This window comes from Hylobates moloch, unplaced genomic scaffold (assembly GCF_009828535.3).
Source record: "Hylobates moloch isolate HMO894 unplaced genomic scaffold, HMol_V3 SCAFFOLD_13, whole genome shotgun sequence".
In the NCBI taxonomy this organism is placed as follows: Eukaryota; Metazoa; Chordata; class Mammalia; order Primates; family Hylobatidae; genus Hylobates; species Hylobates moloch.
The window spans coordinates 6,430,839-6,446,468 of NW_026652288.1; the positions used below are offsets into that span (position 1 = coordinate 6,430,839).

The window sequence follows — 15,630 nt, forward strand, 5'->3', positions numbered from 1 at the left end:
GACTTTCCTTGCGAGGGTTGGCTCAGGAAGGCTCTGGGCTCATCTCACAGCCGCCCCAGCGAGGGTCTGGGAGGCAGGTGCTGGCTCCTGTGGGGTCTGCGGCAGAGCAAGACTGGAGCCCAGGGCGCAGCTGCACAGCTCAACGCCGGTTCGCGCCCTGGTTTAGAGCGTTGGGCTGGGTCACCCCTTCTTTCCTAGCTTGCTGATAATGTGTTCCCTCGGTGTAGGAATCAGGGGAGTGTCTTCTGGAGGCCACTAAAGCAGGAGTAGCATTTTCATGTTAGCGTGCACGGGCGGTCTCCGCAGCCCCTCCTCGTGCGGGAGCCTGTCCTGGGGCCTGCGGGGCGGCTCCGGGCCTCGGGTCGGCGCAGGCGGGCGGCAGGGGGCGCTGTGCGGCTCGGGGCGGGGGCGGGGCCGAGCCTCCCGCGTGCCCGGCCTCTGTGCGCGCTCGCGCCCCGCCCGCGTCGCCGCCTCTCCCCGCGAGGGCTCTCGGCAGGCGGGAGGCGGCAGGGCCGGCGTTGCAGTGCGGGCCCTGAGGGCTGCGCTGGAGGGAGGCGCGGGCGGCAAAACGGCGGGCACCCGGCACCCCGCAGCCAGTACCGGGCGGAGCCGTCGGAGCCGCGCACCGCGGACGAGCAGGCCCAGGTAGGGTGACGCGCGTCCCCTTTGTGTTGGCATCGCCCGGGCCGGCCGCGGAGCGGGGAGGGCGGGACGCGGCGCTGCGCGGCCGGCCTTGGGGCTCGGGGCTTGCGGCCGCCCCTGCCCCGCTGGGTCCTGCCCGGGCGCCGGGTGGCAGCGGGCGGGGGGCAGCGTCCCGGGCGGGGTCTCGCGGGCTCCTTGCAGAGGACGCCCGCCTTGCCCTGCCCGTGTCCCTGACCTCGTCCCTGCTCTGCTCCTGCCCTGCCCTACCTGTCGCAGTGGGCTCTTAGGGACCTGGCGTCCCCCTGCCTGCCCTGCGCGGTCGCGGGTCAGCGCTGCGGCGCGGGATCAGGGCGCCCCGGGGCAGGGTCCCGCGGGCAAGCTGGCGGCGGGGTCTTTCAAGGTTCGCGGCCCCGCCCGCAGACCCTGGGGCTGGAGCCTCGGCCCCGAGAGGAGGTCTGGGAAAGGACTACGCGCCCGGGGCTTCGCCTCCGGCGGGAAACGTCGGAACTGGCCAAGACGATGCCCCGCACATCCCCTGCGCGCGGGGTCCGCGGCTGCTACTGCCCCCGGCCCCCACCGCGAGCCCTTTCTCGGGGAATGAGCCGCCGCCCGAGCCCCGGAGTTCCCTGCGGGTCTTACCCACCCCGGCCACCCGCCGCCGCCCCCAAGCCCCCTGCACTGTGTTTGGCTCCCAGCTGTTTGGTCGCTTCTGCCATCCTGGAGGCTTCCTGGTCCTGGGGTGAAGGGGTGACTTCTTTACCCTAATGGTCTTCGTAGGCAGGTCTCAGAATGTCCACTCCAAAGTTCGTGGTCTTTTTTCTAGCGAATAATGATTTTTAAAATCCATTGAACAAATATCCAGTGCTGCCTCCTGCAGGGTCAAGGCTGGGGTAACAGAGGAGTGAGGCAAGGCCCCAGGGAACTATCCCCGGTGGATCCCTGCTGCCCTGCGGTGAGAAGGGGTCTGGCTCCTGCACTAAGAGACTGGGAAGGAAGCACTTCCCGCAGTGGGGACTGGGAGATGGAAGGGGAGGACATGCCCCAGTGAGTGGGGCTGGGGTTGAGAGTTGAGCCCGGCGGATAAGATGCATTTGTAAATGAAACGCCGGGCGGAAAGTAAGTTGGTGTAGACGCCTGTGGAGCTGTGGGAGTCCCCAGGAGGGAAGGGAGGGAGTCAGGGTGGTTTTGCAAGGGAGGGGGTGTCTGTGTCAAAGCTTGCAGGTGGGGCAGGTCGGAGGTGGCAGGAAGGGCCTCTGTCCAGAGAGAGCTGCTCCAGCACAGGAAGGGGGAGTGACAAGGTGTGTGACACGGTGAACTTTCCCAGGGGATTCACCCAGTGGCTCCAAAGGAGACAACAGCCTTTTTTATTGTATTCTCTTCTCCAGTACTGAGATTAGGGAACCTCGTTTTTTTTTTTGCACGCTTCTAGTGCCTTTTACTTTTTTGTTTTTATTTTTAAAGCGTGCAAAGGAAATGTGACTAGAGGGTCAGAAGAGGATAAATCGTGAAATCTTTGAATTCTAGGCCAAGACTTTGGGTTTGACTCTGTGTCCGTGGGAGCTGTTGATGGTTTTGGAGGAGGAGAGTGATCTGAGCCCTGCTTTAGAGTGATTTGTGCGGTGTTGAGTGGAAGGGAAGGCATGGTGCACTGTGCCTACTGTGGCTTCAGAGTCAGACCCCCACTGGCTGTGGGCTTCCACCTGCATCAGGCATCAAAGGTTGTGGATGGATTGAGGACTTCGTGAGAAAATGGGTGCAAATAACCCAATTTTAATGGGATGGAAATTTTCCAGACCCAGTGCAATTTGATTTTTGCAGTTTGTGTTTTTAAAGAGGCCCCAATTCTAATGTCAGCAACTCTGGAAGAGGAACTAATGAAGGGCAAACTCAAATGCACGATGCAGGCACCCCCAGGTCATCTGTGCTGTGAGGATTTGGGAAACTCAAAGAGCATTGTAAAATGCATATATTTTATAAATAGATTCCAGTGCCCTCAGCTTGCTAGTTGGTAATCCCTGTATCCAGACTGTTACTAGAGTAAGTCACGTCTCCTGGGGATTCAGTGTGGTTTGGGACTTTGAAGGGACCTCACACTGTTTGGCTGAAGCTGCTGAGGTTCAGGGGCAGAAGTGCCGCCCTGGCAGGCAGCGGCAGGGTCGGGAGATACAAGCCACGTTGCCTGCCTCTGAGAACATTCTTTCCCCTGTGGTCCACCATGTGGCCCCACTGCCTACTTTTGTTCACATTTCTCCCTCCTGGAAGCCTTTCCCTCTGGGAGTAGAGATGGGAAGGAGGCCTGCCCTTGGAGACTGACAGTCACAGAACCAGGTGGCCAGCACCCGTCTGTCCTACGAACCCTTGTCGTAACCATGGGAACCTTATAGCTTGGAAAGGAGGGGTCAGGTAGCCCAGGCCACACGAAAAGCTGTGGCTGGTCCAGCCCTGGAATCAGCTTTTCTGGTTCTGTCTGCTGTCCCTTTTTTCCCATACCTCACTTGCAATAGAAGAGGATGAAACTGTGCTCGCTGCCCTGCGTGTTGGGTGGTCTGGGACCATACAGGATGATATTGAGCCCTCAGACTCTCCCAGAGCACTCGGCCAAGCAAGGAACCCCTGGCTTCACAGGATGTGGGATCTCAGAGGCAGCCCAGAGGCGGGGAATGGAATGGAATGCTTCTAAGGAAGAGGGACTCTCCGTATTTTCTCTGGGGAATTTTCTAACTTTGAGATCCAAGAATGAAGTTGGAGGTGCCTTTCTTTTCTTTAAGAAGTAATCATTTCCAAGACCAGCCTCCTTTCTCCATTGTTTCTGCATTACTGGAACACATGAATACCCTTTCTTAATTAGATGAAGAAATTAAATTGAAGCCACTGCTCACATACCTGCTGGGTCGTGGGGCCGAAGGATAGAGCTTATTACAATTTCCTGACCCAGCTATCTGGCCCTGGGCCAGCGTCTTAACCTGCCTGATGGCTCTAGTTTTTTGAGGATAAAACTGAAGTGTTGACGTAAATATTTTCCAGGATCCAGAAATAAAAATACACTGTTGGATCATATTATTTTTTCCAGGAGAATAAATATTACAGGACGACTCACCAAGTACAGCCATTCTTAAGGGTTTGTTTGTTTGTTTCCCAAGAGAAAATATTTTAATTTTCAGAAGAGTGGCTTTTTTCCAAAGTGAAATGGTGAGAAATGAAGCTTTGAGGAGGGTGTCTCGTTGCTGATAGGAGCCTTCACCTTGCTCCACTCCACAAATAACCCAAGACCTGAATTTAAAGGTGCTTACTTCCTGGGTGTTCCATAGAACTGGAAGGCAGGCTTTCTCTAAGGAGCAGGCTTATAAGCTGGAGGCAGTGTTCCAGACAAAAGCAAGCTCCTTGATGGCATGAAGTGTGTCAACCAGTATTTTATCATCTCAGGTGTGTTTGGCACTAGAGGTGGAGGAGGCGATGGTTAATATTCATTATGCATTTGCCTGATCTTCAGGGCTTTGCTTGGATCGTGGATGCAGTTCTCACACAGCCCCGCAGCACAGGCATGTGTGGCTGTCCCTAGCTGACAGAGGAGCAGAGTGAAGCAGAGAGCAGGGATGTTATCCAACGTCGCAGTCGCACACACGTCGTCAATTTTGAAGCCTGGCTTTGAACCCAGAGGCCTGCAGATAAGGATAGATCCCATGACCTTGAGGAGGCTGTAGTCTAGGGAGCGGGAAGCTCAAACATTAACAGATTGTTTGAACAGCGGGGTCAGGGCAGCATGGGAGGTCAGGGCAGAGTGCAGTGGGACCCACAGGAGGGTGCCTGGATCAGCCCCGGGTGGCAGGGAGGCTGCCTGCTGGGGCGATGCTGTTGGTCTGGGATGGGAGGGACGGGTCGGAGTTAGCTAGGCGAATTAAGAGGGTCAAGGTCACATTTTGGGCCTGGGAACAGCGAGAAACAGCCTGGGGTGGACAGGGAACTTAGGACCAGCACACAGGGCCGAGCTGCCCAGCTGCCTTATCATTGGCCTTTGTAGGGTGGCTGGTGGTCTCTGAGCTGTTTGGACCCAGATTTCCGTGTGTAACACAGCCAATTTCATTACTGGCATCTCCTGGAAGGTCCCATCAGTGCATTTTCCTTTTCACTGTTTTGTTTTGAAGCCTCTTTCCCTATCTGTGTTCCTTCCATTTCCTTTCCTCCTCCTCCAGTTCTACCTGGTGGGAGAGTGAGTTCAGGGGAAGATCAGGGGAACCACCTGTAGCGACCGTTGGTTTTTTATTTTTATTTTTATTTTATTATTATTATACTTTAAGTTCTAGGGTACATGTGCACAACGTGCAGGTTTGTTACATATGTATACATGTGCTATGTTGGTGTGCTGCATCCATTAACTCGTCATTTACATTAGGTATATCTCCTAATGCCATCCCTCCCCCCTCCCCCCACCCCACAACAGTCCCTGGTGTGTGATGTTCCCCTTCCTGTGTCCATGTGTTCTCATTGTTCAATTCCCACCTATGAGTGAGGACATGCGGTGTTTGGTTTTTTGTCCTTGCGATAGTTTGCTGAGAATGATGATTTCCAGTTTCATCCGTGTCCCTACAAAGGACATGAACTCATCCTTTTTAATGGCTGCATAGTATTCCATGCTGCTATGAAGGCCCATACATGCACACGTATGTTTATTGCGGCACTATTCACAATAGCAAAGACTTGGAACCAACCCAAATGTCCAACAGCGATAGACTGGATTAAGAAAATGTGGCGACCATTGTTTTTACAGTCAGTCACCTTGCTCCCATGTCTTCCCAGTGACCCATAGTTGCCTGGGGCCAGCGACTGGGAACCTCCAAACTAGACATTAGCCCCACGCATGTGCTGGATATGGCGGTGCAGGCTCTGGGGGCTTCTGCCTATGGCAGCCTGTGGGAGCAAAAGGGAAGGGTTCCTAGTCCTGAAAGTGGATGTTGTCAGAGTCTCTTTATTGATTAAACGGGCTTTTGTGTCTGTCCTAGGACTGTGCACATCTCTTACAACATTGTGTTCCTGGGAATACTTTTTAGGCTTCCCAAGAACTTCTTTCAGGTAATTCTTTGGGGCAGAGCATGTTTATTGTTGATGCGTGGTGTGTTAAGGTCCTCTGGAGGGCAGGGGAGTGCAAAATGCATCTAGCTCGACTGCCTCCTGCGAGCCATGCAGAGGGGACCCGTCCGGTTTTTCTTGTTTTTCTTTCTTTTTTTTTTTTTTTGAGACGGAGTCTCCCTCTGTCGCCCAGGCTGGAGTGCAGTGGTGCAATCTCAGCTCACTGCAAGCTCCGCCTCCCGGGTTCACGCCATTCTCCTGCCTCAGCCTCCCGAGTAGCTGGGACTACAGGTGCCCGCCGCCACGCCCTGATAATTTTTTGTATTTTTAGTAGAGACGGGGTTTCACTGTGTTAGCCAGGATGGTGTTGATCTCCTGATCTCATGATCTGCCTGCCTCCGCCTCCCAAAGTGCTGGGATTACAGGCGTGAGCCGCCGCACCTGGCCGACCTGCGTTTTCATAGTGTGTCTCAGACTCCAGGGTGTGCCGCCTGGCTGGTGATCTGGTGGGTTGCAGGAGTCCCCTCTGTGCACCCTCCATCACTGACTGGTCTGCAGCCTCCTCTGCAAGTTTCCAGCATTCTAGAGTGAACTCTCCGGTGTCTGCACCACCTGCTCGACCCCTGCTACAGCCTCTTCAGTGAGGTCTGCCCACATCCTCTGAACAAAAGGGGGCCTGCCAGGGAGGCAGCAGCGCTTCCTCATGTCCCCATTTGGGTGGTAGGAAGTGTTCCCTCCACAGAAATACTCAGATGTCTGCGTGAGGGGACTTTCTCCTCAAGTTCAAACATTCACTGAAATGGAAATGCACTGAAGCTGGAATCAATGCACGCCTTTTTTTTTTTTTTTTTTTTTATAACTTTCTTGGGCAGCTTGTGTGTTAAGCCTGTCGGTGTCTGTTAACACTTCTCTATTCAGAGACCTCCAGCAACACTCGTTGCCCAAGTTACCTGTGAACCCACGGTTGAGTGTTCAAGCCTCTTCCTGCCTTGGCTCCAGCCTGTCTTTCCAGGGCTGATCTCAGCAGCTGCTGACGTGTGCCCTGGGATGCTCTCCCGCCATCCATGTGCCAGCTTCCTAATGATTCCTGAAGGTTTATCACAAATGCTGCCTTTCCTTCCAGCTGTAAAATTGCCCATGTGGGTGACTGTGGAGATGCTCTCCTCTGACACTGGCATTGCACAGGTGAGAAGATGGAGCCACACGGAGCAGAACTGCGACGGAGTTAAAGCCCCAGGGTCCAGGCCAGGTCCTGCAGGCCCAGGTGCCTGCGTTCTCTCTCCTCTTCCCAGGCACAAATGTTTTGCCCACCAGGTGCTTCCATAGCAACTTTTTTTTTTTTTTCAGAACCTGTAGTTGCATTTAAAACTCTCTAATCTAATTTTAGTGATTTATGTAACCATTTTATTTCCTCTGCTAAATTATAATCTCTGCACAGGTAGGAACTTACTCATTTTTACATTCTCTCAGTGCCTATCATGCTCTTTCTGAATGGATTTTTGTTAAGTGATTGAATACAAGATAGAGAAACCTGGTTCAAGAGGGAAGCCTGGAACAGATTATGAATGAAGAAATGGAATTCGAGTGCAAATTCTGTATTCCACCATGATCCGAGCAAACCAGGTTCTCTCTTTAGGTCAGGTCACAGAACAATACACCGTAAGATCTCAGAAGTCGGGTGGGAATATTTGCTTGGGTTTAGGGGTGAGGATGGTAGAATGTAGCCTGGTGGCCCGAAATGCAGAGAGAGAATCCTGGGTACCGTGGTTGTGTAGACACCACGTAAGTGAGATCCAGCGTAACAGCTGGCGAGACTTCCATGGCCATGTTGCTGGGGGGCCCTGGGGCCTGAGGCACTCTGTGATGCACAGGAAGCATATGAGGTGGCCTTTGCCTGTGATGGTCCTCATCCAGCAAAGGGAGATGCATAATGTGGAATGGTTAGGACCAAGCGCCTGAATGTGCCCATCCGAGCGCGTGTCCTGGGAGTCTGGTGAGGAAGCGGTTGTGGAAACGGGAGTCAGCATAGGTGGGCTTTGGAGAGCGGGGGAGTGTAGAGAAGGGGGCGCTCTGAGCTCTCCCAGAGCGGGGCAAAGACCCAGGCCGGGCAGGGTTTGTTCTGGAGGATGCTGAGGACACAGGGCTGTTGGATGAACCCTCAGGAGCAGCAGAGGAGGGGCCTCCATCTCCCTTCCAAGTGCGGGACTCATGAAACACTGGGATGCTTTTGCCAGTGCCTTGGAGGAACTTGCCAGGTAGGGCCGCAGGGCCAGAGATGCTGGTGGTTCTTCCTGTATAGGAGTTGAAGAAGTGCAGCTGCTAAGTGTGCCGTGAAGTGTGTGAGGAGCCATCCTTCGTGTTCACTGTGTTCTCTGTCTCTGAGGAATCCGTTTTCTGAGTAACTTACGTGCCTGTGGTCTGTGGTGCCAGTTGTGCGCTCACAAGCATAACACAGGCTGTGTGCTCCAAGGGAGCCTTTGCTTTGGGAAGGGTGCAGGCTTGCAAAGACCTTGGGGCTGGCTCTTTGATGGATGGAGAATGTCAGGAAGCACCTGGGTCCTTCTGTGAGTTTTCTGGCGACCCCGATTGCCACGCGGTGAATTTTGGTAGCGTATGCACTAGAGTGTTGTAGTCTAGGGCAGTGGCGTCCAAAGAGCTTCCAGGAGACTTTCTGAGTTGGCACCTGAGATCTGAACTCTCTTCACTAAAACACTTGCATTTCCTTCTAATCACTTGGCAGAAGTGAGTGATGGTAATCCCTAGTGTGGATGGGATGGGGCTGGCTCTGTGCTCACAGATCTCACTCACAGATCGCACGTCCTTCTCTCTTCTTCTTGTCTCAGTGAAGCACTACCCAAGGCCCTGAAAACTGAGCCAGTCTGGTCTTCGGTGGCTGGCAGAGTGGTGGATAGAGCCAGGTGTATTAGGAAAAATAAAAAGAAATCTCTTTATTTAATCCGTCGTGAGACCCTAAGAAACCATCTGTGTTTCAGCTTCTGTCCTCCTCCTTCAACCCCAGAAGCTCTCTTTACTTCCTTCTTGTTATCATGTGTAGGGGTGAAAGTGGCCAGATATGAGAGTAAGAGTTCCCATATATCCAAGGACAGAAGCAGGCAGGAACCTCAGGATCTGATGTGGGCAAGCCGCAGGTAAAGGGCAGGTTCAAGGCGCAGAATACAGGTAGATGATTCTAATATCTGCCTGCATTTTTATGTGGCTGTCTTCTCTCTCTGTCTCTGCGCTGGGGGTGCGTCTCTTCTCACAAGGACATCAGTCATGTTGGATTAGGGCCAACCCTGTTGATCCCATCTTCGCTTGATTGCATCTGCACACACCCTAATAAGGTCACATTCATAAGCATCAGGGGTTAGGAGTTCAATATATCCTTTGGGGGAGACATGTTTCAACACACACACATGTGTGCACACACACACAAACACACACATACACATGCATCGATACACACAACACATATATATGTACCAGTATCAGGTATAGTGTTTGTGTTTGGATATGTTAGCATATGTTTGGCCAGCAACATAGCACTTACTAACAAGGACTTAAACATAGCACTTACTAACAAGGACTTAAACATAGCACTTACTAACAAGGACTTAAACATAGCACTTACTAACAAGGACTTACAGCTCTCTGTTTCCTTAATAGCAAGGCACTGAAGGTAGGTGCTTGCTTCCAGGCGTTGGTGCAGCGGCTCGGGATGTTACTGAGAGCCCAGGTTCTCTCTTCTTTCTGCTCTGCCATCCTCAGCATGTTTTCCTTTGCCCCATGATGCAAAAGGGCTGGCCACAGCTGCAGCACATCTGTGTTTAAGGCAGTGAGAGAGGTGGGGGCGTTGGTGTCAGCTGCATCTGTCCGTTTTTGTCAGGAAGCGACAAGCTTTTCCAAAAGTTTGGTGGCTGACTCTGTTCAGGGCCCAGTGCCAGAGCCGGGCTGCATGGCCGGCTCCTGGAGAAGGAGAAGGAGAGAAAATGAGGGTCTGCCTGGGAGGAGGTCCTGGAGGACTGGACGGGATAACACATGCGAGAGAACTGCCCCGTGCAGGGGTTGGCCGTGCTAGGCCTTGATAAACTGCCTTTCCCTCTCTTACCTGCTCTTCCTGGCAAAGCAGGAGCCCATGTGGATTAGGCCCAGAGCCATGTGCATGCGGCTTCAAGGTTGCAGGTGTGGGGCTGCGCACACCTGTGCGTTCCATCAGTCGGTTTGGTGTGGGTGCAGTGTGGGCCGGGAATCCCAGTCCTGTCCTGGTCGTCTTTGTACCCTTCTAGCACCTGGCACACAGGCTTCTCATAGGAGGCGCTCAGTAAATATTTGTTGAACTGAATCTGTATCTTTTCCCTTCAAAGACATTTGAGTCCAGAAACAACCATATCCTTTCACTATAATATTCCTGAATATCTTACTCTTTATTTCTATTGTTGTTGTTATTTATTTACTTTTGTTCTTTTATCCATCATTTGGCAAAAACTACTTGGTACCAGGGATTCAAAGACACATTGAGGACTATATAGTGAAGGTGAGGACTTGCAGAGAGGAAGGGATGGGGCGGAGTGGGGGGTGCCCTTTCTGAAACAAGGGAGAGTTTACCGTTCTGGAGTCCACGTGGCAGGGATTCATCTCTTAAACCTGCGGTACTTTGTTGAGTCCAGTTTCACTGTAGTAAAAACAACCAGAACACATAGGAAGCCGTGTTGGTCCAGTGAGATTGCCTGCTCTTCACTTCTCTTGTTTGTGAAATAGCACAGGATTTTAGGTGCAGGGTTTTTCATATGCTGAATAAATATTTGTGTAGCCTTCGCTCTAGGCCAGGTACTGTGCTGTCAACTGTGAAAACCTGAGTAAGACTCAGAAGGGCGTGTTCGCAGCTCCTCCTGAAAGGAATCCCCAATTTCTGCCTGCTGATTGGCCGAGGGAAGCATTTCTTATCTGTTAATACTTCAGTCACTCCTGGGACTCTCTCCCTTTGGCCTGCATCTCTGCTTCCTTGACAGTGACCTTGTCTTTTTTCTGTCCCTGGCCACGTGCAGTGGATCCAGCCTTTCCTCGGGGGAACCAGCTTGACTGTGCCTGCCTAGGCGACTGATCAGGCCTTGAGCTGTGTCCTGCTGGCCTGGCAGATAAGGGCTGCTTTCTGGAGGCAGGCAGGACTTCTTCCTTGTGTAGCAGGAAAAACAGAATGCAGACAGGTGGAGGGGAAGCGAGGACCTGGAGCCAGGCTGTCCTCTATGGTGGCCACTGGCCCTGCAGGGTCCCGGAGCCCTTAAACTCTGGCCAGTCCCAATTGAGCTGTGCTGTCAGTGGGTTTTGGGTGTGAAAAACAGAATGTAAATTACCCAGTCATAATTGTTATATGGATTATATGTTGAGATGATTATATTTTGGCCATGTTGGGTTAAATAAAATATATTACTGAAACTAATTTCCCATGCTTTTTAATAAAATGTGGCTACCAGAAAATTTAAAATTAGGTATATGGCTTGCATCAGACTGAAGTGCTGATCTGGAGGGCCTTGGAGAAGTGTGTTTCTTTCCAGATTACCAGCCTTTTGACCAGCTCTTCTAGAGTGCTTACCTGCCCTGGATTCTGGGATCCCAGCATGGACAGGGCCTCTCGTCTGCATCTGGGGGCCTGGTTTGTGCCATTTCACTGTCACTAGGCACGTCCTACATGCCTTGAGGTTAGTTATGGATGGTTCAGACTCTTGTCCCACTTGTCCTGTTTGGGCACGTCCTTCCTGTAGCCTGCATTATTCAGACTCAACTGTTCAACCAATTTAACTCTGTTCAGTCTCAATTCAGATTCCAACATTTTTGGGCCTTTTTAAAAAAATGTGTTAAATGGACGGTTTGGGCTAGATGAATTTAACATTTTTCCTTAAAACACTCTATTGTCAAAATCTACCCTGACGTCCATCATCTTTGCATCAAGTTCATTGCCGCAGGCCCCCTTCATTTCTCCTCTGGGTCCACCGCCTGCCTGTGTGTTTACCATTAGCATTCTCCCGGCCTTCAGTGGTCAGGGCAGACGGCACCCAGTGGATCTGGCACATATATTTGATTCCCAGTGAAGACTGGTTGAGAGAAGCCTCTCCCATACCTGTCTCTTCTCTGTATATCCTACATCTGCACCCCAGACTAAGCCCGCATGTCTAGAATACTAGACGTGCCCCAGGTCACCAGCTTCTAGCCCAGGCACCGCCGTCCTCCACTGGCCTCCTGCATGCCCTGGCCTCCGTGCTCCTCCCTTCCTTTCTGGCGACTGCGCATTCCTCATTTGAGCCCTTGCCTTCAGAGTTGCCCCAGATTTTTTTCCGCGTCTTTGAAACCTGTGGCTTTCGCTGGCCGTTTCTCCACGGCTGGCCCCAAGGCCTCCTATCACCTGACACCCTCTGTGGTCAAGCGCTTCCCCGTGAACTTCCTCCTCACCTGCTTTTTCCAGCATCCCCAGTGTCTCCTGCTGTGGCACCCTGCCTTTGGTGATGGTCAGAAACTGGCCCATCCTCTTCCTGCCACTTCTGGGGGTTCTGTGTGGCCCCTTCAGGCCCCGTCAGTTCCCTGAGCAGCTCTGGCATTTTGGGGATGACATGGAGTGAAGTCAGTATCCATTTGCTCCCTAGACACAGCAGACTTGGTGCTGAGGGCCTGTGAGCTTTGCCAAATGAAATATTTTAAAAAATTGGAAACAAGTATTAGCTCTAGAGTATTAAAAAAAAAAAAAACAGAATTGATGTTAACACATATGACATGTTATGTCAACAAAAATTAACTGTTATTGACTTGATTGAAACTCCATGCATAGTTACATAGAAATTGTATTTAACCTGATGTGAGGGTACTTTTCAATTTTTGGCATAAAGAGAGATGAGTCCTGTGGAATTCCCATGTCCCTGAGTTAAATACTGTCCTCGCCACCATATTTTATCTCTTCCCAACTCTCCTTGACAGTGGAGTTGAGACTCAGAGTTTGACATTTATTTGTTGCACTTCCATAGGGTGAATGTACAGTGAGCTGGGCTCCTGGAGCTAAGCCATGGGTGTTACCCAGTTTGAATTTCCAGCACAGGACGTGGTATGCTGAACTTCACTCTGGAGCTTTTCACTGAACTCAATATATATATATATATATATATATATAAATATATTTATTTTAAATAAGGGACATTGGGATCCTGCCTGAAGGTCTGTGTTTTCTTTTTACTGAAACATCACGGTGTGGTGGTTTTCAAAACCACACGTCTATAAACTGACCTCAAATGGCAAAAACCCTTAGCTGAGGTGCTAATAAAAATAATTATTGTGAAGCTTATACAATCGTAGTTTGGAAGACTTTAAATTATATTTGAATATTACCTGGTATTGACTTATATGTTATCCACACCTACTGTTTATGTAGAAATCAATTTAGTTACGATATAACTACCATTATGTGATAATAAAGAGCTTTGGAGATAGGATAAAGTTTTTCTTGTTAAGCGTGGAACTGTTATTTAGAAAAACAATTCTAAGAGAAAGTAGCTAAAAAAGTGCATTTTCTAATATGATGAAGTGGGTCCTGCTGCAGGAAGGAAATAAATATAAATCATGCTGGCTTGGCAGAGAGAATGAATTTCTAGACCTAACCTGGGTGAAAGGATGGCTTAAGGAAAGATGTGTTATTTTTATTTGCAGTGGCATGATTACTTTGCACAGTTGCACTTTGGAGAATCCAGCTCCAAGAAATGATACTAAAGGTGGAGAAAAATCAATGCTTGATGCACAAATGTATTTCTTTATGTTTTTTAAAGAATAATAGCCCCAAATGGAAAACACCTAAATATAGCTAAGTAAATCTCATGCTCTAATTAGATAAGATTTTTGGAGATAGTGGGCATGGGAAATGTTTCTATTATTAAGTGAAAACAATGGTGAGGCACAATTGTGCAGTTTGATGTACAAACTTGAAAAATGTGCTGAGGAGAGGAATCAGAACTCATAAGAGTTGTGACAGTTTTTCTATTTTTTATTTTTCAATTATGGTTATATTTCATTTTTAGTGAAGTAAATTATTTCAGTTTTGTAAAAAATTAATTGTAAATTCAGTCACCTCCTCAGTCCACACAAATTTTATTACTCCATATATATACACACACATGCCCACCACACTCACACGTCTATGGGTATATATATAGATGCAAATACGTGCATCTATCTCTCTATATATACATACATACGTGTATATATACATATAATTTAATTTTTTTGAGACAGGATCTTGCTCTGTCACTCAGGCTGGACTGCAGTGGTGCAATCTCAGCTCACTACAGCTTTGATCTCTGGGGCTCAAGCAATCCTCCCACCTCAGCCTCCTGAATAGCTGGGACCACAGGTGTGTGTCACCACACCCAGCACATTTTTATATTTTTTTGTAGAGGTGGGGATTTGCCATGTTGCCCAGGCTGGTTTCAAATTTTTGAGCTCAAGCAATCCTCCCACCTCAGCCTCCCAAAGTGCTCAGATTACAGGCGTGAGCCACTGCGCCTGGCTAACTATATATATTTCAACCAATAAATCCACCTTATATCGTAAGTGGACATTTTGCTGCGTGGGATTGAAGTGAAACAAGGAAGAAACCCTCCTATTATTAATAAACTGGACAAAGCCATGCAAGCACCCACATTGCTCCTGAAGGGCTGCCCTCCCAGGCTGACCTGATACCATGCACCTGCAGGTCTGACTGAGTACTGTTCCTGTCAGAACTGGGACAGTGTGCCCAGCAGAGTCCAGAAGCATCTCCTAGTGCAGCGGTGTGGTCAGTGCTTGAGCAGAGAAGGCAAGACTGTGGGGACAGAGACAGGATCCTGCTCAAGACTTCAGGCCCCACTGGATTTGTGAAAAGACCTGTGACCTCTCTGTAAATGTTCCTGTTTTATTCATCTCTAAAGTGAGAATCGTACCAGGGTTATTCTTTTGTGGGAATCCTCTGAGGATTAAAGAAATCATGCCTATGGAACTTCAAAGGAAAACCTTGAAGGCCTGTCCAAAATGCAGATTCACAAATTACTGTTGGAATTACACAGGTCGGAAGCTGGGTTTTGGGAACGGGGAGGGTCAGGCCTGCTGACAGCATTCAGAGTCCACTGTGGAGAACTTCATTGGCTCATAAAAGACTGCCCTCTGGTCCACAAAAATGGAAGTATTTGACCCATGTCATTTTTTTTCCTAGTTTTCAGGTAAAGATAGCCAAGATGAAATAATGCCATATTTCCATTTTTTTCTCTAATTTTCTGTTTTGGTGGTGGTTTTGTTTTACATTTATGGTGAAAATGCCAGTGGCTCTTGTGTTATCTAGAAGTGTGCTGTTTAATCTCCAGATATTTGGAGATTTTCCATTTATCTTTCTCTTACTGATTTCTAGTTTAATTCCATTGTGATATGAGGGCATACTTTGTATGATTTTTGTTTTCTTCTTTGTTTGTTTTTACATTTAAGGTGTGTTTTGTGGCCTGGACTCTTCCCTTTGAACTAAAGGAATGTGTATTCTGCTATTGTTGGATGGAATATTCTTTATCAAGTAGATCAAGTTGATTATTAGTGCTATTCAGTTCAACTATGTTCTTATTGATTTTCTGCCTGCAGAATTTGTCCGTTTCTGATAAAGGGGTGTTAAAGTCTACAGCTATTAGTAGTGGATTTGTCTGTTTCTCCCTGCAGTTCTGTCGGTTTTGCCATATGTATTTTGATGCTCTGTTGTAGGGTATTACATGTTTAGCATTGTTATGTCTTGGAAAATTGATCCCTTTATTATTTTCTTATGGCCCTCTTTGTTGTGATGATTTTTTTCATGCTTTGAACTCTGCTTTATCTGAAATTAACATAGCTAGTCCAGCTTTCTTTTGATTAGTGTTAGCATGGTATATCTTTTTCCAT

The 15,630-nt window shown here is 49.4% G+C and overlaps 1 protein-coding gene across 3 annotated transcripts in view; it reads left to right on the forward strand.

The window, feature by feature from the left end:
* Positions 1–436: 436 nt before the first annotated feature.
* The window catches only part of RNF144A (ring finger protein 144A), a 127,396-nt gene continuing 112,202 nt past the window's right edge, over positions 437–15,630 (forward strand). Inside the window, exon 1 of one of the 3 annotated variants that reach the window (XM_032172133.2) lies at positions 437–645. The gene's annotated coding sequence lies outside the window, so the exon portion shown is untranslated. Of the gene's footprint in view, positions 646–3,092; positions 5,710–15,630 lie in introns of those variants that run through there. The other 2 variants (XM_058426116.1, XM_032172137.2) reach the window with 2 other exon arrangements.